We start from the raw sequence: 24,201 nt of genomic DNA, 5'->3' as shown, positions 1-24,201 counted from the left end.
AAACTTCTCTTTGCAACAGAGCCTGCCACAGAAAACCACAACCAATCAAAATACAGAGTTGTGGAGCTGAGTCCCAAGAGCTATGCCTACAACATAACTCCTACACCTAAGGTTCGGGGAACATTGTGGAAGAGTGAGCAGAAAGATCATTAAGAACCATAAGATCGGAGAGGTTGCTGTGAGATAAGTCTTACCAACATGACTGCCTAAACAAGAGCTAAACGAGGACAACAACAGACATGCTAAAGTGGGTGGGGAAAACCCAGGAGACCTCAACCCCACATAAAGACCTACAGGCAACCAAGGAATGCTGAGAGCAGGATAAACAGTATTACCCAGGGAAGAGCACAATCACTAGTTTTTCAAAATACCAAATGGTCAGCTCTGAAAGCATTCACACAAGTAACATTATACAGACAGCAGATTGGATCTATGCATTTCAGAATATATGTATGTAACAACAATTAATGAAAAAAGATGCCATGAATTGAGAGAGAGAAAGGGGAAGCATTTGGAGGGAAGAAAAGGGAGACTGTAATTATAATACCAAAAAACGAAATAAATACGTTTTAAAAATTAGGTGCCCACAGCTGTGTGGGCTTACCTTTGGGGCAAGAAGAATAAAGTTATATCATTTGCTGGTAAATGGATGCAACTGGTAATAATCATACTAAGTGAATTAAATATCATATTTTCCTTCATTTTTGGTTCATAAATTTCATATAGATACATAAAATTATGCATGTATATATGACATGAAAGTAACAGTGAAAGTGTCTTGGAGAAAGGAAACAAATGACAGGGTGAGGCAGGGTGTAATGTATGACAGGGAACGTTCTCAAAGTACATATGTGCATGAAAATGCCCTGATGTGAACAGTACCATGTATAATGAATCAATAAAATCAATAAAAAACCAGTGTCATGAATATAACTTATTTTGAAAGGAATTATCATGATAATTAATTTTTCATATTGCCCCAACTCTAGGCTGGGATCAGGCCAGGGCTTCATTCAACTCCTCAGAGAAGTTTCTTCTTGCAGTAAATGACAGTTAACACAGTGACACAACTGGACAATGTCTGGAGAGTGAGACATTTTGGAGCACTCAGCCCTAAATGAGATGTTTTTTATATAATCCTGTCCTCAACGCTCAAAGATCCATGTGGAAGAGAAGTGTGAAGGGCAGAAGTGGTGGATGACACCAAGGAAACAGACACAACAGAACAGAAACATGTATGAACTCATGGAGATTGACAGCAGGTGCATGACCCTCATGGACTGAAACCAGACAAAAATCCCAGCACTGAGAAAGGGAAGTTGACTAAAGTTCAACACCTAATCAAGAAGCTATTTGCAACTGGTAGCTACTGGGAGAAGGAAAGTCAATTTTCTCAAATGGAGTGTCACTGTATATATCAATCACCCTCCAGAGCAGGCCCATGCCCAAGAGCTGTTGGCGAACACAAATGGACTCCATGGCTTTTTCTGTGGCCTTCCCTTTTCTTTTCTTCCATTTTCCTTCCTTCCTTCCTTCCTTCCTTCCTTCCTTCCTTCCTTCCTTCCTTCCTTCCTCTCTCCCTCCCTTCTTCCCCTCCCTACCTTCCCTCCTTCCTTCCTGTCTATCTTTCTTTCTTGTTTTCTTTTGTCTCATTGAGTTTTATTTTTTCTTTATTTTGTTTTGAGAGAGAGGACAGAGATAAGAGAACAAGAAGTTGAGTGGATAAGAAGGTGGGGAGGATATGGGAGGAGTTGGAGAGTGGAAAAAATATGTTCAAAATATATTGCATGAGTAGACAAATAAATCCCATATTCGATTTATTTTCTGTTGGAACACAGTCCAAGAATGGAATTGTATGAGTTTTCTGGGTGCTTGTGAGAAAACTCCAAGAAAACAGACGTGAGTCTGTGACCTCAGTTTCTTTAGAACACAGAATTGTTCTTGGATTATGTTTTCAGGTATAACAGATGGGAGTGACTTTACTTCAGCTGTTGTTATTCATATGTCCCTCTGGAAAAACATGTTCATTGATACATGGGGCTTGTCCTTGTGATTGTAAACTTTACCTGGGTGACTCCTAACCGGCAGAGTATAAATTGTCTGATGCTCTGAATAATGTTAGCTATTACATGAGACTTTAGTCCGCCTCATTTTTAGGCTCCACTCAACCAGGTTCATGCCACCAACTAGAGCAGTAAACACTTTTTCCTAAGATAATTCTAGTATTTCTGCTCTAGAGAACTTTTTTGAAATTTATTATTTTAAACTATGTATACATGTGTGTGCTGTGGTGGCGGCAGTATGTGTACAGGAGTGCAGGTGCCCACAGAGGCAGGGATGTCAGATCTCCTGGAGCTGGAGTTACAGGTGGTTGTGAGCTGCTTGAAATAGGTGCTAGGACTCAAACTCACATCCTCTGAAAGAGCAGCACGTGCCCTTCAGCACTGGGCCATCTCTCCAGCCCCTCTTAATAAGCTTGCTCTACAATGTCCATCATCTACAGTCACATAAACCTGTTCTTACCCCAGAAGATAGCTATTCAGATTATACCCCAACCTCTTTATCCATGCAGAATAAGTTTGAGTTATCTTAAATTTTAACAAATCTAAATTTTTATAACTTCATCACTTAATCATCTAATAAAGACATTTCTCTTCATTCTAATGCTTTTTTCCCCCACTGATCTAGGGATACAATGCAGTGGTACAGTGTCTGCTTGGGTTAATTCCCAGTACTGGGCAAAAGCGGGGGTGTGGACATTACCACGACCTGCCTGGCTTTGGGGCTGACAAGGGAATGAAGGACAGACATATACAGAAAAGCTGGGATCAGGTGGGTGGTGCTCTCTGTTGGAAGCACTCCAGCGGCCTGAAAATTCAGTATGTTTATATATACTGCTGATCCAGGAGGTGGGTTTAGAGTCCACGGCTGATCAAGGAAATGGGTTTACAGTACATGGCTGATCCAGGAGGTGGTTTTTATATGCACAGTTGAATTGGGAGGATGTGGTTTGCTTATCTCAGTAGGAGGTCTCTGTGGGGGAACAGTTTCAGGCTGTGATCTTCACATGCTGTGGTTGACAGTTTCTGCATATACTGGTTTAGCTGAATGTCAATCCACCATAACATCCCTGGACCAGAAGGCTTTGCCATTTCTGTGTGTCTGAGGTATTGGGGTGCTTAGCATCACTGTGCTCATGTCGACAATACACGTTCACATAGCACTTCGTTCCTCACAAAAGCTAACATGTTCCTTTGCCCTTGTATTTTTATCATTTTTTGTTGTGGTTGCTTTGAGATAGGGTCTCACTGTTGGGGAAGTCCTGTGTATATGTCAATAAAGCACTGTTGGCCAATAGGGAAGCAAGATAGGTGGGACTAGGAGTCCAGGAGGACTCTGGGAAGGAGAAACACAGGAAGTCGAGATGTAACCGCCATGGGGTAGGAAGCCCGAAAATTTCTCCGGTAAGAGAAATACTTAGATTAAAAATTATGGGGTAAATACTTAAGTCAGAGCTAGCCAGTAAGAAACAAGCAAGGCCAACAGCTTCATAATTAATATAGCCTCCTGTGTGTTTATTTGGGACTGATGCGGCTCTGGAACCAGGCTGGCGGGAAGGCTTTCCCTTTACATCTCACTATGTAGCTCAGGCTGGCATTGAACTCAGTGACTTCTCTGCCTCAGTCTCTTGAGTATTGTACTTACAGGAATGAACCACAAGGTCATCTCCCTCACTTTTATGATAAACATTTTTACTAGCATTTCTTTAGGAAAGGAGGATTATGAAACTAAGCTAGGCAGAATAAGTCATTGGTATGCTAAACAATTATGATAAAGAATGGAGGTAATTTTAGAGTTCTGAGTAGATGATAGGGACTCACCCACATGATGAGACTAAGCATTAAGGTGTTCTAAATCGAAATATGTTCAGATTTAATTTTAGAAAAGCTGTTATCATGGATTATTCACCAGGCAAATAAAGTGATAAATTACCTTCCTCTCTAGTCAACCATATTACTTCATTTTCCATGAAATGAATTTTAATGTAGCTCAAAGCAGCTTTATTCTCAGAGGCATTAGCAAAACCCCACCAGAACTCTCATCTTTATTATAAACCATCAGTAAAATTAATCATTAAGACTGAGTCCACATCTCAGAGGCAGAGTGCTTTGCCTAACATGTAAAAGGCACTGAGTTCGATGCAAAAACAAAAAGCAAAACATCAGCAAAAATTTTGAAGTGGAAACAAGCATGTGTATTTTTTAAATATCCTGTGGTCATCAAAAGAGAAAATAATATCATTTGTACAGATAATACTGAACTGGGTATTTTAAATGCATATTGTTAAAATAAGAAAAAATCTTTGTACCTAGAAGGTAAGAAGACACATTAATCATTGACTGGTAAAGTTTTTCTTCAAAGAGGTATTTTCTTCTGTGGGAGAAGCGGATGCCTGGAATCAGTCAAAGATCTTGTGAATGTTAGGCAAGTTGTATCACTAAGCTGCACACCCATCAGGGAAAATTTGAAATGAAAATATGCAGTAAATCTTATCAGAACCTTAGTGTTTACTGAATTCCATGTACTAGCCACTGAAAAATATGCAACACCTGAGGCAGATTCTATTAGGCATAGGACGCAGAGATGAACAGCATGGAGGAGGCCTCCTCGTGTATTTATAGTCCAAGGGATGAGATACAATAGATACACAACTACCAACTTGTTCACTTACCGGCAAATATTCACTGAGGTCTGATCATGTGCCAGGCACAGTTCTAGGCATTTTGAATGTAGCAACACCTGATACTAGTAAGAATTTTCTACCCTCAGGTTGGTTAATGTCTAATTGTGATAAGTGCTACAGAGGAAAATGCAAGTTGCCAAGGAATCTACCCAACTTATCCAACACACACCCTATATAGCTAGCCTAAAAACTTGCTCAAATGCATTTAGAATGGGGTGCGAAACTGATCCTTGCACTTTTTCTTAGAATGAGTTCAGGCTGTACTAGATTATAAAGCCTGAGCTTGGTGTGGGAGAAATGGATTTTTGTACTTTGTACTTATGTATAATATGTAACTGACAAGGTACACTTGGCCACTTAAAGGTCTCTATCTGGACTGAGCTCCATGTGGCACTATGCCAGTGCTGTATGCATGTGTGTTAGGAGTTGACTTAGGGATACTTCTGCACTGCCAGAACACCTAGTAAGAGCTCACTGCCCAGACCTTATCATCTTCTGCAGGTTGCATTTTACAGTAGACGCTGGCCTTCTTGGTCTGTCTTAAGTGCAAGAACATCTTGGTTGCTCTGACTTTGTTCTATTTGATATTTGTGTCAGTGGGATATATGCCTCATAGTCCATCTTCTTATAAATACTATCAAAATGCAGTGGTTGTGTAGCTTAATGTTGTATAACTTTTTTACATTGAATTCATTGCCTTTCATATGTTAGGCAAGCCTTTTTCCTCTGAGATACACACTTATTCATACCAATCAATAGATTCAACAAATGGTATATTATGTAGTATGGACATACTAATTTAAAGTGACAAGCAAATTTTTTTTTGTTTTTTGGTTTTTATGAGACAGGGTTTCTCTGTATTTTTTTGGAGGCTATCGGTCCAGCCCGGCCTCGAACTCACAGAGATCCGCCTGCCTCTGCCTCCCGAGTGCTGGGATTAAAGGCGTGCGCCACCACCGCCCGGCCGGTGACAAGCAAATTTTAAATAACTTTATATTATTTCCCATTTGTAATTTTACTATGATAAAGTTAAACTCTTTTTTATGTAGACAGAAATAGGGAGACAATGAGGAATGTTCTTCTGTATGCTGTGACTATATGTTTCTCTTATTGGTTGATGAAAAAAAGCTGTTTCAGCCAATGGGTTAACAAAGTAAAGCCAGACTAGAAATCTGAACAGGGATAGAGTGAGGTAGCAGGCAGAGTTGAGAAGATGCCATGTAGCCACTGGGGAGTCAAGATGCCAGGGCATCTCCACTGGTAAGCCAATGCCATGTGGTGATACACAGATTAATAGAAATGGGTTAATAATTGAGAGAGCTAGCCAGTAAGAAGCCTACGCCATTGGCTAAACTATTATAAACAGATACTAAGCCCCAGAGTGGTTATTTCATTAAGAAGCTGTGGGGGCCCAGTGGGTGGAGACAAAGCTGTCCAGTGGGACTGAGATAGACAGACAGAGGAAGACTCCTTTAACAATGACTCATCAGGGAGCAGGAATGAGAGAAAGGAAAAATTAAATGTATGAGGGGCAAAGGAAATCTTTTACCTTGGAATCTCGTTAGTGTTTCCTGCTGAACACAAGAAGCTTCAACAAAACTGATAAACCCAGGATGCCTGCAGACATGACCTCCATTTTCCTGTAGATATCTCAAACAAGGGTATTAGAAAATAAAATAAACTATGTACTTAGAACAAATAGACTCTGCTGATTGAGAGTCGGTAGTCTGTGACCTGCAATTTAACTATGTTAGCATTCCTCTCTCGCCCCCAAATATAAACAATATACCTCGTGAAACTACGTTGTAATTTGATTAAAGGAAAACTCTTAAAGATAAGTAAACTAGCTCACACATTTTTACTTCATTTTTAAGCTTTACATAGTGTCGTGGAAGTATTAAACTACACAAAGTAGAGATGTTTTATTGAGGGGGGAAGTCACTTACATAAGAAGTCAAGAAATCCACACAGCCAAAGGTCTGCACACTGCTCTCCAGGATGCAGCCAGTATGCCCCCCCCAAAGAGTGAGTCTCCTCCCCCCTAGCTCTTTTATCCCCTGTACATTCTAAGTTACCTATGGCCATGCCCAAATGGGCGTGGACAGCGCTATGGGTACATAGATCTCTCCCTACAACATAGATTTTTCAACTTTGCTTAATCTTTAACCACCACACACACAAACACACACTGTAAAGACACCTAAACATGACTCCCTTTTGAGAAGTCTACACTCATATCTTGGGAGTACCATTTTTCTTAAGCTTCCCTTTCTCAATGCCCATTACTTTTGCCTTGGGTAGTAAATACCTGTTCTTAAATCTAAAGCATGTACTATCACTATCTCTATTTTGTAGCCCCTAACTTTGCTGCATTGCAACTCAGCCTAAAATTTTTCTCTGTGATGTAGTCAATGGCATGGTTTTATCTGAGTGAAAGTCAGTTAAGTGTGAACGCTTCAGGATGCTTGTGGCAGTGCTGGTTTAGTCTCTCATCCACCACTGATAAGAGTACACTCACATCTGTAAGGATTACACAAGCATTTTCATGGATGATCTGAAGGACATTGGAAACTAATTTTAAGGAGCAATCTCCCTAGCTGTCCTCTTGTCTATTTAGGCCACTGTAATAAAAATAACATACACTAGGTGGCCCATAAACCACAGACACTTGTTTCTCACAGATGAAAAGTCTAAGATCAAAACATGCACAGATTTGGTATCTGGTATGGTCTCCTTCCTCTTAAACATCTATTTTCTACTCCAGCATCACATGGCAGAAGGGACAGGTGTCTCTCTTGGATCTTACCTATAAGGACACTGTCTTAGGGCTGCTATGGCTGTGACAAAACACCATGACCAAAAGGCAAGTTGGGGAGGAAAGCATGTATTTATTTGGCTTACACTTCGACATTGCTGTTCATCACTGAAGGAAGTCAGATGGAAACTCAAACAGAACAGGATCATGCAGGAACTGATGCAGATGCCATAGAGGGAAGCTGTTTACTGGCTTGCTTCCCATAGTTTGCTCAACCCACCTTCTTACAGAATCCATGACCAGCAGCCTAGGGATAGCACCATCCACCATGGGCTGGACCATCCCCCATTAATCACTAATTGAGAAAATGCCTTAACAGCTGGATCTCATTGAGGAATTTCCTCAGCTGAGGCTCCTTCCTCTGATGACTCTAGTTTGTGTCAAAAGCATATGATTCAGTGACATAGGATCTATGTTTCTCTTTTCTGAGGCCTGGAATGCCCTGATTCTTTTTAACGAGACACAGCACACAAATGTCCCATGTTTTTAAAAAGTACCATTTACTGGATGGCGCATTTGAGGATGCTTACAAATAGAGGAAGAGACTAACTTTTCAAAATAGTGTTGAATATAAAATACGATGAAAAGGCCAGTTTGAATATTCTGATTGTTCTATAGATACTCTGGCTCTTAGAACTGTGAACCTAGCTTTACAGTGGTGATGGGTACTGATTTCTTATGTGCAAGATACTGTTCTGAACCCTTGACACGTCCCACTGTAGATGTGAGGCATCTTTGCTGAGGACATCCTAGTTTGAGGGGAGCCTGAGGTGACACCATGAGATTGCATTAAACAGGAGTGTGTTGGCTGAACTGATCCAATACAGGGATTCACACAGAGAGAATACTCAGCCTGCTTGCTGTTTTAGGCTAGGGAGAGGCAGATGAATCTCATTAATCCTGTCTCACCTGACTTGACTGAGGGAAGTACCGAAACAGAACACACTCTCTGGGCATGTCTTGGTTGTGAGTTCTCAGGCTGAAAACCCATTTACACTCAGTATCAGCAAGGAGGATACCTCAATATCATTTCTCCTTGATAGCTCTAACAATGACGGGACTTATGTCCATTTAGAAGGACATAACAATTTAAAAAGGAGCTCTCAGGTGTCCAGATGAATAAAGAATATAACATACAGAAGAGCATGCTAATTGAAAAGTGCTGGGAGTGTTCAAGTTTATAGAGTTGGACAGCATAAAATAATCCCAGAAATGTAAAACGTAATTTCAAATTTCAAAATGAAGTAGGAACGTTGAAGTAAAAAGTACCAGAGTGGGAAATCAATTATCTGCAAGATCAATGAAGGAAATCCCTTAAGACATAGTCACAATATAAAGAAATAAAAACAGTGAATGAAAAGTTATCCAACATGAAGGATAGATCTAGAAGAACTTATGTACATAGGATTTCATAGGAATAGCTGACATCTAGGGCTATATTGTTTTTTTCTTCTTTCAGACAAGATCTAAAATTTGTGATCCTCTTGACACAACTTCCCAGTGTTCTCTCTGTCTCTAGCTCTCTCTTTCTCCTCCCTCTCCCCATCCCTGTCTGGATTCCTATAGAAATCTTCACTTATGAAAGATGACAAAAGTAAAAATGTCATGAACATAAATAGACTTGAAGTTTTCAAATGAAAGTATTCCCAGTGAGCTAGCAGATTATAAGCTGTAAGATCTCTGGGTTTCAAAAATAACAAGTTTATCTGTTAAACTTTTTGATGAAGACCTCAGTGACTACAAACTTACTTCAAAGTCCCTATAAACTGTATGCTTTCCTCTAGCATCTTAACCATCAACTCCGCATAGTAATGGTTTAAAATGAAAAACTGTGGGCTGGGGTGATGGCTCAGTGGTTGAAGTGCTTGTTGACAAGAAAAAGGGAGTTCTGATTCCCAGGAACACTGCAGATGCTGGCAGGCCTGGGAGCCTGACTGTGAGTTCAGCCTAAAAAGGCAGAGAGGGGAACTCCCCAGAGCAAGCTATCCAGCTGTGCCAGAGAGATCTAGACTGGACTGAGCAATCCTGCCTCTGTCAATATGGTGGAGAGTAATGGAGGAAGACTCCTGCTGTCAATCACAGCTTCCACCTGCATGTGTACCGGCACACATAAGTGCACGCACACATATTTGAACATGCATACACCTATGCTTGCTCACCCCACAAACATACACATGAAGAGAAAGGAAAACATAATAAAATGTAAGCATTACCATGGGGGGGGCGGAACCCAGAAGGATGTAAGGAAAAATTTAAATTTATGCAGAGGGTAGAAGAAAGTCCAAAGATAGCATAATTAACATTTGTGACCACAATTAATTATATTAGCATAAGACTTCAGCATGCCACATTGGAAGCTATAGGATCCAGATGAAGTGGTGCACATCTGTAATTGCAGTATTTGGGAAGTTGAGACAGGAGAATCTTGAGTTTGAGATTATATACCTAAATTATATACCAAGCTGGAGGCCAGTTTATGCTACACTGTATACACTGTAACACTGTCTTAATAACAATAGTAAGTATTTATAGATATTTGAGAGAATAGCCTAGGAACCCTATGTAAAATTCAGAATGCCACTAATACATAAGAGCAGAGGAAAAAAAATTTAATGTTCAAATTATATATCTATATCCACACATGTGTATGTTTACATATCCTCCGTGTACTCTGTTACAGGGAACTCATGTAAAGAGAACACAGAGTAAGATGACTTGAAATAAGACCTGAAAAGAATCTTACAGAGGACACAGAACTGAGACAGTACCTAAGACACCCCCCCCAGCTTGACTTTATCATTCCAAACAATTCCTGCCCAAGGAAGTCACAAATTATCTAACTATTATTTCTGGCTTGGGAACAGAAAAGTACCTACAAAGGCCTTGCCAGAGTAAGCATTCCCTTTTAGACAATTGGTCACTCAATGGTTTGTGTTCATATGCACAGCTGTGCATGTGTGTGCAGGTGCATGCATGTGGACAGCAGGGGGCAGCCTTGGGTGTTTCATCTCAGAAGTCAGGCACCTTATCCTGAGACAGCTCTCATTGTCCCGGAGCTTACCAATTAGACTAGGTTGGATGGCCCAAAAGCCTAAGGTCTACATGTCTTCCCTTCACATATAGACATCTACTACTACGTCCCCATTTTTTACATGGATTCTGGAGATTCAAGTCCCTCCTTGGGCCCTTGATTGAACCATCTTCCCAGTCCCTCAACTGGTTTTGTCAAATGATTGTTTATCTTCCAAAGTTGATTCAGCCCACCCAATAATCCTAAACTGTACCCAAACTAAAGTTTTCCCTGCCACTAGCAGAACCCCATATTGTACACTGTAGGACCCAGCCTTTAAAACTGGATTCCTTAAATGCTGCAAATCACCTGCCCTTGATGCCCTATCCCAAGGCACATTAAAACTGTGTGCTCACAGCAGCCTCCCTTACCACAGTGTGCAGTATAGGAACTAGGCTTTGTTGTCATCTATTTTGGTGGCCTTTTGGAAGACCAACACCTGGCTGGTAGGAAATATTTTTAACAAATATCACAGAACATTAAAAAGAGACTTGAGCCGGGCGGTGGTGGCGCACGCCTTTATTCCAGCACTCGGGAGGCAGAGGCAGGTGGATCTCTGTGAGTTTGCGGCCAGGCTGGTCTGCAGAGAGAGTTCTAGGACAACTCCAAAGCCACAGAGAAACTGTCTCAAAAAAACAAGAGAGAGAGAGAGAGAGAGAGAGAGAGAGAGAGAGAGAGAGAGAGAGAGAGTTGAAAATTGAGCAATGGGGTTCTGGATGTAGGTCGGTGGCAGAGCATTTGACTGGCATACATGGGATCCTGGGTTTAAGATCACTATTGAGAGACAGAGAGACAGAGAAACAGAGAGAGAGAGAGAGAGAGAGAGAGAGAGAGAGAGAGAGAGAGAGAGAGAGAGAGAGAGAGAGAGAGAGAGAGAGAGGGATTTGGGAAGCTGGAGCAGGAAGACCACAAATTTAAGATCAGATATTAAGATTCTTTATGAAGAAATTGGGAAAAAACATGGCATGTGTACATATACTCACACATACATATTAAAATTGTTTTAATAAGTCTATGGGAATACAAAGGTTAGCTGTTAGCAAAAAGAAATAAAGAGTAAATGCAAATGAACACAAATCGACTTCCTTGGAGGGACATAGGAATGATTTAAAATCAGGATTCTGGTAATAAATATCCTTGTCTTATGTTTTCTATTGCTGTTATAAAAGCACCAATGACCAAAATAACTTGAGGAGGAAAGGGTTTATTTCAACTTATAGATGTAATTCATCATGAAGGGAAGTCAGAATAGGAATTCAAGGTAGGAACTGATGCAGTAGTCTTGGAAAGTGCTGCTTACTGGTTTGCTCCCTTACTTTCTCAGCCTGCTTTCTTAGAACCCCAGGACCACCTGCCCAGGGGTGGCCCCACCCACAGTGAGCTGCATCCTCCCACATCAATCACTGATTAAGAAAACTCCTCCTATGGTAATTGAAAGCTTTGCTGGATATAGTAGTCTGGGCTGGCATCCTTGTTCCCTTAACATTTGTAGGACATCTGTCCAGGATCTTCTGGCTTTCATAGTTTCCACTGAGAAGTCAGATGTAATTCGAATAGGTCTGACTTTATATGTTACTTGGCCTTTTCTTTAGCTGCTCTTACTATTTTCTCTTTATTCTGTAGGTTTGATGTTTTGATTATTATGTGGAAAGGTGACTTATTTTTCTGGTCCAGCCTATTTGGTGTTCCGTAAGATTCTTATATTTTCATATGCATATCCTTCTTTAGGTTGGGGCAGTTTTCTTCTATGATTTTGTTGAATATGTTTTCTGTACCTTTGAGCTGTATTTCTTCACCTTCTTCTATACCTATTATTCTCAGGTTTGACTTCTTCACGGTGTCCCATATTTCCCGGATATTTTGTGTTAGGGATTTGATGGTTTTGAGATTTTCTTTGGTTGATGACTGTATATACTCTAATGAGTCTTCAACACCTGAGATTCTCTCTTCTATCTCTTGTATAGAATGTATTCTATTGGTGATACTTGCATCTGTATTTCCTGATTATTTACCCAGCTTTTCTATTTCCAGCATCCCCTCATTCTGTGTTTTCTTTATTGTTTCTATTTCAGCTTTCAATCCTTCAACTGTTTGAGTTGTTTCCTTCATTTGTTTGGTTGTTTTTTCTTGGTACTCTTTAGATTCTTTGAGAGATTTGTTTATTTCTTGAATTTTTGGTTCGTCTTTTCCTCCATTTCATGTATTTTTGCTTGTTTTTTCTTCTATTTTTTAAGTGATTTCCTCATTTCCTCTTTGAGGGTCTCTATCATCTTCATAAAATAATTTTAAGGTCTGTCTCTTCTGCTTCATCTATGTAGTGCTTTTCAGGTCTTGCTGGTGTTGGGTCTCTAGATTCTGGTGGAGTCCTGTTGGTCTTTCTATTGCTGAGTGAGCTCTTATTCTGTCTTCCCATCTCTTCTTCCAGTGGGTGCAGGTGGGGTCTTTCTGTTTCCACTGGTCTCCTTCTTTCCTGGGGTCTGAAGCTGGGGACACCGGAGGGTGCGGTCTGGAAGGACTGATGCCTTTCCTGTGTGGGCAGGTCTTCTGGCTGAAGCTGGGGACACCAGAGGGTGGGATCTGGAAGAACTGGTGTCTTTCCTGTGTGAGCAGGTCCTCTGGGTGCCAGGAGCAGCCTCCCTGGAAGATTGAGAGAGTGGGTGATGGGCAGGAGCAGGTTGGTCTCAGGGGGACCAAAGCTCACCTGAAGCTGGGGACTCCGGAGGTTGGGGTCTGGAAGGACTGATACTTTCCTGTGTGGGCAGGTTCTCTGGATGCCAGGAGCCGGACCCTGGAAGATTGAGGGGGTAGGTTATGGGCAGGGGTGGCATGGTCCCAGGGGGACCCAAGCTCACCTGAAGCTGGGGACGCCGGAGGACAAAATATTCCATGACAAAGCCAGATTTAAACAATACGTATCCATGAATCCAGCTCTACAGAAAGTGCTGGAAGGAAAAACTAGACCCAAAGAAGAAAACTACACTCACAAAGACATAGGCAATAGATAATCCCACTTTACCAAACAACAAAAGAAAAAGGGAGGAGAACCTACACACAATAACTCCACTACCAATAAATCAAGCACAAACAAGAATCATCAATCAATGGTCATTAATATCCCTCAATGTCAACGGTCTCAACTTGCCTACAAAAAGACACAGACTAGCAGAATGGATACAAAGACAGAACCCATCCTTCTGCTGCATACAAGAAATACATCTCAATGTCAAAGACAGACGTTACCTCAGAGTAAAGGGTTGGGAAAAGATTTTCCAATCAAATGGACCCAAGAAACAAGTGGGTTTAGCAATCCTAATACCTAACAAATTAGACTTCAAATTAAAATCAATCAAAAGAGATGAAGAAGGACATTTCATATTCATCAAAGGAAAAGTCCATCAAGATGAAGTCTCAATTTTGAACATCTATGCCCCAAATACAAAGGCACCCACATTCGTGAAAGAAACATTACTAAAGCTCAAATCAGACATAAAATCTCACACACTAGTAGTAGTGTGTGAGACTTCAACACTCCACTCTTACCACTAGACAGGACCTCCAGACAGAAACTTAACAAAGAAACAAAAGAACTAATAGAAGTTATGAACCAACTGGGTTTAACAGACATCTATAGAACATTCCACCCAAACACAAAGGGATATACCTTCTTCTCAGCGCCAAATGGAACCTTCTCTAAAATTGACCACATAATAGGAAACATAGCAAATCTCACAGATACAAAAAAAAGGAATAACCCCCTATATCTTATGATGAATATACTAAAAATTAATGAATATATTAAATATTAATGAATATTAATGAATATATTAAAATTAGAATTCAACAATAACACAAATCGCAGAAACCCTACAAACTCATGGAAATTGTACAATGCACAATTGCACCATCCCTGGGTAAAGGAAGAAATAAAAAAAGAAATTAAAGACTTCCTGGAATTCAATGAGAATGAAGACACAACATACCCAAACTTATGGGACACTCTGAAAGCAGTGCTGAGAGGTAAGTTCATATTACTAAGTGCCCACATGAAGAAACTGGAGAACAGTCACACTAGAGAATTAATAGCACAGCTGAATTCTCTAGAACAAAAAGAAGCAAACTCATCCAGGAGGAGCAGACGCCAGGAAATAATCAAATTGAGGGCTGAAATCAATCAAGAAGATACCAGGAAAACATTGCAAAGAATCAATGAAACAAAGAGTTGGTTCTTTGAGAAAATCAACAAAAAAGACAAATCTTTGTCCAAACTAACCAAAAGGCAGAGAGAGAGTATGCTAATTAACAAAATCAGAAATGAAAAGGGGGACATTGTAGGAGAAAGCCTGTATGCCGCCATTAACCATGTGACTTACTAGAGGCGCATACAGATGAGGTAAGAGCGGTTTACCACACCGCTAACCACACCCACTTTAGGCATGACTAAAGATGTATACGGACGGACGTAAAGACGTATACGTACATAGGCGGTGAACTACGTCACTAGCCAGGCCCACTTTCGGGCATGGCTAGGGGGCGTTACGGGGGAAGGCATAAAAGACAGCACACAGGAAGTCTTGGTCTCTTTTCCCGGAGTTTGGCTTCCGGTTTGGCAGCGGAAAATTACTTGGCTCATCTGGGTTACTTGTCTGGTATCTTGTGAGTAATTTCTACAATAAATACTTAGTTTTACTTTCAGTAAGTGTGTCGCTTATCGTTACAGCGTCATTTGGAGTATCAGGACATAACAATGGACACTGAGGAAATCCAGAGAATCATCAGGGCATACTTTGAAAATCTGTACTCCACAAAATTCGAAAATTTAAAGGAAATGGATGATTTTCTGGATAGATATCACTTGCCAAAACTAAATCAAGAGTAGATAAACAATCTAAACAGACCTATAACCCTTAATGAAATAGAAGCAGTCATCAAAAATCTCCCAAGCAAAAAAAGCCCAGGCCCAGATGGCTTCAGTGCAGAATTCTACCAGAAATTCAAAGAAGGGCTAATTCCAATACTCCTCAAAGTATTCCACACAATAGAAGCGGGAGGCTCACTGCCAAACTCTTTTTATGAGGCTACAATTATCTTGGTACCCAAGCCACACAAAGACACAACTAAGAAAGAGAATTATAGATCAGTTTCCCTCATGAACATGGATGCAAAAATACTCAATAAAATACTAGCAAATCAGATTCAAGAACACATCAGAAAAATCATCCATCATGATCAAGCAGGCTTCATTCCAGGAATGCAGGGATGGTTCCACATTAGAAAATCTGTCAATGTAATCCACCATATAAACAAACTGCAAAAGAAAAACCACATGATCATCTCACTAGATGCTGAAAAAGCTTTTGACAAAATCCAGCACCCCTTCATGATAAAGGTCCTAGAGAGATCAGGGATAACAGGAACATACGTAAACATAATAAAAGCAATATACAGTAAGCCAACAGCTAACATCAAACTAAATGGAGAGAAACTCAACTCAATTCCTCTAAAATCAGGGACAAGACAAGGCTGTCCACTCTCTCCATATCTCTTCAACATTGTACTTGAAGTTCTAGCTAGAGCAATAAGACAACAAAAGGAGATACAAATAGGAAAAGAAGTCAAGCTTTCACTATTTGCAGTTGATATAATAGTTTACATAAGTGACCTGAAAAACTCCGCAAGGGAACTCCTAGATCTGATAAACACCTTCAGCAAAGTGGCAGGGTACAAGGTTAACTAAAAAAAATCAGTGGCCGTATTATATACAGATGATAAAGTGGCTGAGAAAGAAATCAGAGAAACATCATCCTTTACAATACATAAACAGCATCAAATATCTGGGGATAACATTAACCAAAGAAGGGAAAGACCTGTGTATCAAGAACTTTGAGTCTCTAAAGAAAGAAATCAAAGAGGATACCAGAAAATGGAAAGATCTCCCATGCTCTTGGATTGGTAGGATCAACATAATAAAAATGGCAATCTTGCCAAAAGCAGTCTACAGAGTCAATGCAGCCCCTATCAAAATTTCAGCACAATTCTTCACAGACTTTGAAAGAACAGTAATCAACTTTATATGGAAAAACAAAAGACCCAGGATAGCCAAAACAACCCTATACAATAAAAGAACTTCAGGAGGCATCACCATACCTGACTTCAAGCTCTGTTACAGAGCTATAGTCCTGAAAACAGCTTGGTAATGACACAAAAATAAACAGGTAGATCAATGGAACTGAATTGAAACCCTGATTTTAACCCACACACCTATGAACACTTGATTTTTGACAAAGACGCCAAAATTATACAACGGAAAAAAGAAAGCATCTCCAACAAATGGTGCTGGCATAACTGGATATTGGCATGCAGAAGACTGCAGATAGATCCATGTCTATCGCCTTGCACAAAACTTAAGTCCAAATGGATCAAAGACCTCAACATAAATCCAACCACACTGAAACTCTTAGAAGAGAAAGTGGGAGATACTCTTCAACGAATTGGTACAGGAGACCACTTCCTGAACATAACACCAGTAGCACAGACACTGAGATTGACAACTAAAAAATGGGACCTCCTGAAACTAAGAAGCTTCTGTAAGGCAAAGGACACAGTCAACAAGACAAAAAGACAGCCCACAGAATGGGAAAGATAGTCACTAACCCCACATCTGACAGAGGGCTGATCTCCAAAATTTACAAAGAACTTAAGAAGCAAGTTTCCAAAACACCAAAGGATCTAATTAAAAAGTGGGGTACAGAACTAAATAGAGAATTCTCAATAGGGGAGTCTAAAATGGCTGAGAGACCCTTGAGAAAGTGCTCAACATCCTTAGCCATCAGGGAAATGCAAATCAAAACAATTCTGAGATACCATCTTACTCCTGTCAGAATGTCTAAAATCAAAAACACTGAAGACAATTTATGCTGGAGAGGATGTGGAGAGAGGGGGACACTCCTCCACTGCTGGTGAGAGTGCCAACTCGTACACCCACTTTGGAAATCAGTATGGAGATTCCTCAGGAAAATGGGAATCAATCTACCACATGACCCAGCAATTCTACTCTTAGGCACATATCCAAAAGATGCAAATTCATACAACAAGGACATCTGTTCCACTATGTTCATACCAGCATTATTCGTAATAGCCAGAACCTGGAAGCAACCTAGATGCCCCTCAACTGAAGAGTGGACAGTGAAAATGTGGTACATTTACACAATATAGTACTATTCAGCAGAAAAAAAAAACAATGGAATCCTGAAATTTGCAGGCAAATGGATGTCACTAGAAGAAACCATATTGAGTGAGGTAACCAGTCACAAAAAGACAAACATGGTATGTACTTACTCATATATGGATTTTAGACATGGATCAGGATAGTGCCAGTCTGCACTTCCACTGTCAGAGAGTCTGGGAACAGGAAAGAACCTAAGAGAGATATGCATGGTATCCCAGAGAAGAGGAATGAAGCAAGATCGCCTGAATAGATTGGGAACATGATGAGAGGTGGGGGGAGTTGGGAGCTGGGAAGAAGAGAGAGGGAGAAGAAGAAGAGAGAGTAGGTCATGGGGGAACAGACATGTTGAGTAGGGGGCAGAATAGGGGGAAAACAGGATGAGAAATACCATAATAGAGGGAGTCATAGGTTAAAAGAGAGATCTGGCACCAGTGTGACCTCTAGTGTTCTAAAGGGATGACACCAACTGGCAAGCTAAGCAATAGTGGAGGGACTACCTTAAATGCCCATTCCTGGTAATGAACTTGACATCTACCCTATATGCCATCCTAGAACCTTCATCCAGTAACTGATGGAAGCAGAGGCAAACACCCACAGTTAAACACTGAACTGAACCCATGGAACCCAGTGACAGAGAGAGGAGCGATGAGCAAATTGGCAAAGAATGGGCTGGCGAAACCAGCAGAGACAGCTGATCTGAACAAGGGGGATCTCTTGGACCCCAGACCGACAGCTGGGAGGCCAGCGTGGGACTGATCGAGACCCCCTGAGTGTGAGAATCAGTGAGGAGGCCTGGGCAACCTATGGCGCCCTGGGCAGTAGATCAGTGTTTATCCCTGGCATACAAACGGACTTCGTGTGTTCATAACACAAAGAGGGATGCTCTCTCAGCCTGGACTCTTAGGGAAGTGCCTGGACCCTGCCCTGAGCAAAATGATACACTCTGGATATCCTCTATGTGGAAGGAAGTGGGGATAGGGTGGGAGGCTGGGGGGGATTGCAGGGGGCGCAGGAGGAGGGGTGGGAGAGGGAACTGGGATTGACATGTGAAACAAGTTATTTAAAATTAAAGTAATTTAAAAAAGTTAAAAAGAAAAACGCCTCCTACAGGCATGCCTTCAGGAATCTAATGGGGACAGTTAATGTTCCTCTTCCCAGATAACTCTCGTTTTTGTCAAGCTGAAAAAAAATCCCAAGCAGGACAGTGCCGCTCTGTTAATAAACAAACATCATTGAATTTTATACCCAAATGAGAACATTTTATGGTATGAAGTCACACCTCAATAAGGTTTCTTACAAACTGGTTCTTCTCAATACCTTTCATTCCATTCTTACAGTCTCCTATCTAGTTACAAGGTCTAGTCCTACCCATGTTCACAAATCCTTAGTTGCACACACACTAACACTAAAGTTTAGAATCCACGTATGAGAAAACCATGTGACTTTTGTCTGAGGCCAAAAATCAAAGGATGAAAAGCTACATACCAAGTAAACAGAAGCAGGAAGTAGGCAATTGTTACTCTTGACAAAGCAGACTGCAAGAAAAATTAAGCAGAAGAGATAAAGAAGGCAGGTACACTTAATAAAGCAAAGAATCTATCAATAATATGTAACAACTATAAGTGTATAGGAATCAAACGTTGTATACTCCATCATAAGACAATCATAATGGACACAAAGACACAGATATATCTAGATAAAATAATAGTAAGTGACTTGAATAACTGATTCATCAAAAGATCAATTTTTCAGACAGAAATTGAACAAAACACTTGATACTTAAACTGCATGATGAATCAGTTAGGTTTCACAGATGTCAACAGAATAGTCCACCTAAACAGGCTTTAAGATAAACATTCTACTCAGCAACCCAAGGAAGTATCTCCAAAAGAAACTGCATCCTGGGTCATAAGGAAATTCTATTTTTGCTATTTGAGATAGGATAACATGTGCCTCAGGCTGGCCTTGAACTCCTAACCCCTTTACAGAGCCTCCCTGTTGCTGGGATGTGCATCACCATGCTTAGCTTGTTTGGGAGCTTTGGACCAAGCTTGTGAAATTTCCTCAAGGGGACCCTTTCTCTCATTGCCAGGTTTCTATCCCACAGTATTGCTTGTAGAAAACCAGGTGTACATCACAGTAGCAGAGAAGGCACTAGAGACAGGGAAAAAATTAATTCTTTAGGCCAGAATAGAAAATAGTTTATTTACGATACTGTAAAAGGACATCAGGATGGGCAAGAGCTAGAGTAGTGTCTGCAAATCCAAAAAAATACACAGAAATTTATGTGTGTGTGTGTGTGTGTTTGGTTTTTCAAGGCAGAGTTTCTCTGTGTAAACTTGGCTGTCCTGTAACTTGCTCTGTAGATCAAGCTGGTCTCAAATTCACAGAGATCTGCCATGCAAGTGTTTGGATTAAAGGCATGCACCAATTGTAGGGAGAGATCTTAGGTACCTGTAGCACTGACCATGCCCAAATGGACATGGTCACAGGTACGTAAAAGATGTGGGAGATAAAGAGCTGGGTGATGGGGGAAGTTCTTCTGTGTATATATTTGTCTTATTGGTTGATAAATAAAGCACTATTGGCCAATAGGGAAGCAAGATAGTGGGACTAGGAGTCGAGGAGGAATCTGGGAAATGTAGTCAAGAGCAGAGAGTCTTCATGTGATCCCAGCAAGATCAGATGCATGAGACTGGCATCCTCGGAAAGATAAATCCTTGTGAAAATATATAGATTAGTAATTATGGGTTAGTAATTAAGTCAGAGTTAGCCAATGTGAAGCTGAGAACCCAAGGTCAGTGCTCTGATGCTCTCTGAGACCTGACCGGAACCTTGAGAGAGTGAGTCCCCTTCCTCTCACCTCTTTATTCCCCACATCTTCTACATACCTGTGACCATGCCCAAACAGGTACAGTCAGCGCTACAGGTATCTAAGATCCCTTCCTACAACTGCCCAGTGAAATAATTTCCCAAATGCTATCAGAATAAAAGAAAACTAGAACAGCAAGAGAAACTCTACAAACACATGGTTATTGTGCAACATGGTCTGAAATGATTGGTGAGTCATGGAAAAAATAATGGAAGAAGTTATAAGAATTTCCAGAATAAAATAAAAATGAAAACAACTTACCAGAACTTTTGGAATGAGATCTAACAGAGAAGTTCATGGGCATGAGGCCCAACATCAGCATATCAGATATTTCCAACCAACTGACACACTTCCAGATCTTAGAAACACAAGAAAATGTTAAAACCAATCTACTAAATGCGAAGAAATTAAGAGATATCAAGACAGAAATCAATGACTTTGAAGAATACAAAAATAATCAATGAAACAAACAGTGGTTCTTTGAAAAGATACTGACAAATTTTAAACAAACTAGCAAACAGAGAACCCCAACTAACAAAAATAGTGATGAGAAAGGAGGGCAGAACAATCAATACTGTTAATATACAGAGGATCATAAAGGAATACTTTGAAAAATCTGTATTTCCATAAATGAGAAAATATGGATGAAATGACAACATTTCTGCACATTTATCACCCACCAATGTTAAAATCAGTGTTTATAAACAGGTTAAACAGATCTACAAGACTGAATCTCCCAGGAAAAAAGTATCCAGGGATGTATGGATTCACGGCTGAATTCTACCAGAGTTCTACAGACAAGATAATGCCAATGCTTCCCATACTGTTACATAAAACAGAAAGGGAAGTGACACTACCAGACTCATCAATACACCAGTACAGCACCACTCAGATAGCATTCCAGTTTGCTTTCCATCGCTAAGACACCGCACTTATTTCAGCCTACAAATTACAGTCCATCATGCAGGGAAGTCAGGGCAGGCACTCAAGACAGGAACCTGAAGGCAGGAACAGAGGCAGAAGCCATGGAGGAGCATTGCCTACTGGCTGGCTTTCCACAGCTTGCTCAGTGTGCTTTCTTACACCATGTAGGAATGTCTGTCCAGGAGGATGAAAAAAAATCCTAAAATTTATATGGAAGCACAAAAGACTCCAAAGCGGTACAGTGATCCTAAGAACAAAAACCATTCTGAAGCTACTACAACATCTGATTTTAACTGCAGTAAACAGCTATGCTAATGAAAGTAACATGGCACTGACAAAAACAGACACATTGAATAGTAAAATAGAACCTGGAAGTAAGTCCAAGTAACTATAGCAACCTACTCTTGGACAAAGGACAAAACATACTGGGAAAACTGGACATCTATATTTCTCAGTCAGAAAAAATTAAAACCAAATAAATTAAAGACGTTAAGTGTAGTGCCAGCGCTACAACACTTCTCACAGATTCGGCCCAGGGGCCTGATGATTTAAATAAAGACAAGACAGCAGGTCATTCATGCAAGGAGAATGCCGTTTATTAAAAAGGAGGGAAGTGTTTTCTACACTAGCGAGCAGACACAGTGGAAAACTACCAAGGCCAGACGTTCACGTTCCCAGGCCCCTCCGGCAATAAGGATGGGCGGATAACAGCAATGTGTGTTCAGGCCTTACTGGAAGGAGGGAAACAAGAAGCATTTGCTAGATGAGCTCCTAGTCACAAGCTGGTCAGCAGATCCTACGGGGAAAGGACCCAACAATTAAGACCTAAAGCTTTAAAAATATTAGAGGAAAACACTTCAAGATCAAGGCAAAACAAGGAATTTGCAAGAACACCAATCACTTAAGAAATAATAGGAAACAGAGTGAAGACTGGGTGGGAGATTGGGAGGGTTGGTGGGCAGCGGGGGAAGAGGGGAGGGAGAGGGATCTGGGATTGACATGTGAAGAAAGCTTGTTTCTAATTTAAATAAATAAAATATGTTTTGACTGGAAAAATAGAAATAATAGGAAGAATTGACAGATGGTATTGTATGAAATTAAAAGGTTTGCACAGCAAAGCAACAAACAATCCGGGGTGAAAAGACAACATTAAAGCCTAGAGAAAATCTTGGCCAGCTGTACATTTGACAGATAGTTGACATAAAGAATGTACAAAGACATCAGAAATTAAGTGTGAAAAATCTGGACTGTAAAAGATGACGGGGTGGTTATGACTGCTCTTTCAGAGCACATGGAGGATAGCTCACAACCACCTGTAACTCCAGTTCCTTCTTCCGGCTCTGAGGGCACCAGGCATGCAGACAGTGTGCACGCGCGCGTGCGCGCGCGCGCACACACACACACATACACACACACACACACACACACACAGGCAGAACACCCACACACAAGAAATAAAAATTTAAAAATTAAATGTGAGAAATCAAACCATCCAGTCAGTAAGTGGACAAATGAATTTCACAGGCAATTCTCAAAAGAAATACAATCAGGTAGCAAACACATGAAGAATGTTCAACATCTTTAGCCACCAGAGAAATGCAAGTTGCATCTTCACTGAGATTCTATCTCATCCAATTCTGTTACCACCAAGACAATAAATGAAGAACAAAGGCTAACAGTTATCCATTGCTGGGAGAATATAAACTATTGCAGCCATGATGAAAATCACTGGAGGTTCCTAAAAAGCACTAAACTAGGACCACCATGGGATCCAGACAGCCCACTCTTGGAATTCTGGAGACAGTAAACCTCTGAGATACCTGTGTGTCCATAGTAGCCAATCAAAACAGTCAAGTTCTGGAATCGGCCTTGGTGCTCACCAATAATGAATGGACTGCAAGGGTTCTTTGTTTGGCTATAAAGAAGAATGAAATTGTGACACTGGCAAGAAAATGGATGATATGTGAGATCACCATACCAAGTGCAACAAACTGATTTCAGAAAGACTTCTCTGACTTCGAAGAGAAAGAGGACCACAATCCAAGCAACATGAGAGGCTTCTGGACACCCAGCAGTCAAGTCTCTAACTTGAAGCAGTGTTAAGTATTCATTGCCTCATACTGCTCATGATATTTATGACAGCTCTGCAAGTCCAGAATAACTGGAGACATTAACCTTTAGCCAACTTGCAAATGTTTTAGACCAGTATAAAGAATGTTGTCAAACGATAGACAGGCTTGATCAACCGGGAAAAAATAGAAAAATAATTTCCCTTTATAAACACATTTTTATTGTTTCTTTTCTTAGATAAACCTTATTGCTTTTTATGATGAGAGCAAAAGTATATTGCTGTAGCAGAAAAGTGAAAAGAACTTTGAGGACACCATCACTGCAGCTAGTCCCAGGCGGTGGGCTCTAACCCATTGGTAGTGGCCCTCTATTCAGTACACTCTCCTTCCTCCTCTGAACAGGATAAGTCTCTCTGTCCCTGGAGGCTTCAATTACTAGTTTCTAAATTCTCAAACCTGAGGCAGGGAAGGAGCAGCCCACA

The sequence above is a fragment of the Mesocricetus auratus genome, unplaced genomic scaffold (assembly GCF_017639785.1).
Source record: "Mesocricetus auratus isolate SY011 unplaced genomic scaffold, BCM_Maur_2.0 Super-Scaffold_4256, whole genome shotgun sequence".
NCBI lineage: Eukaryota > Metazoa > Chordata > Mammalia > Rodentia > Cricetidae > Mesocricetus > Mesocricetus auratus.
This window is presented reverse-complemented; position numbering follows the sequence as displayed.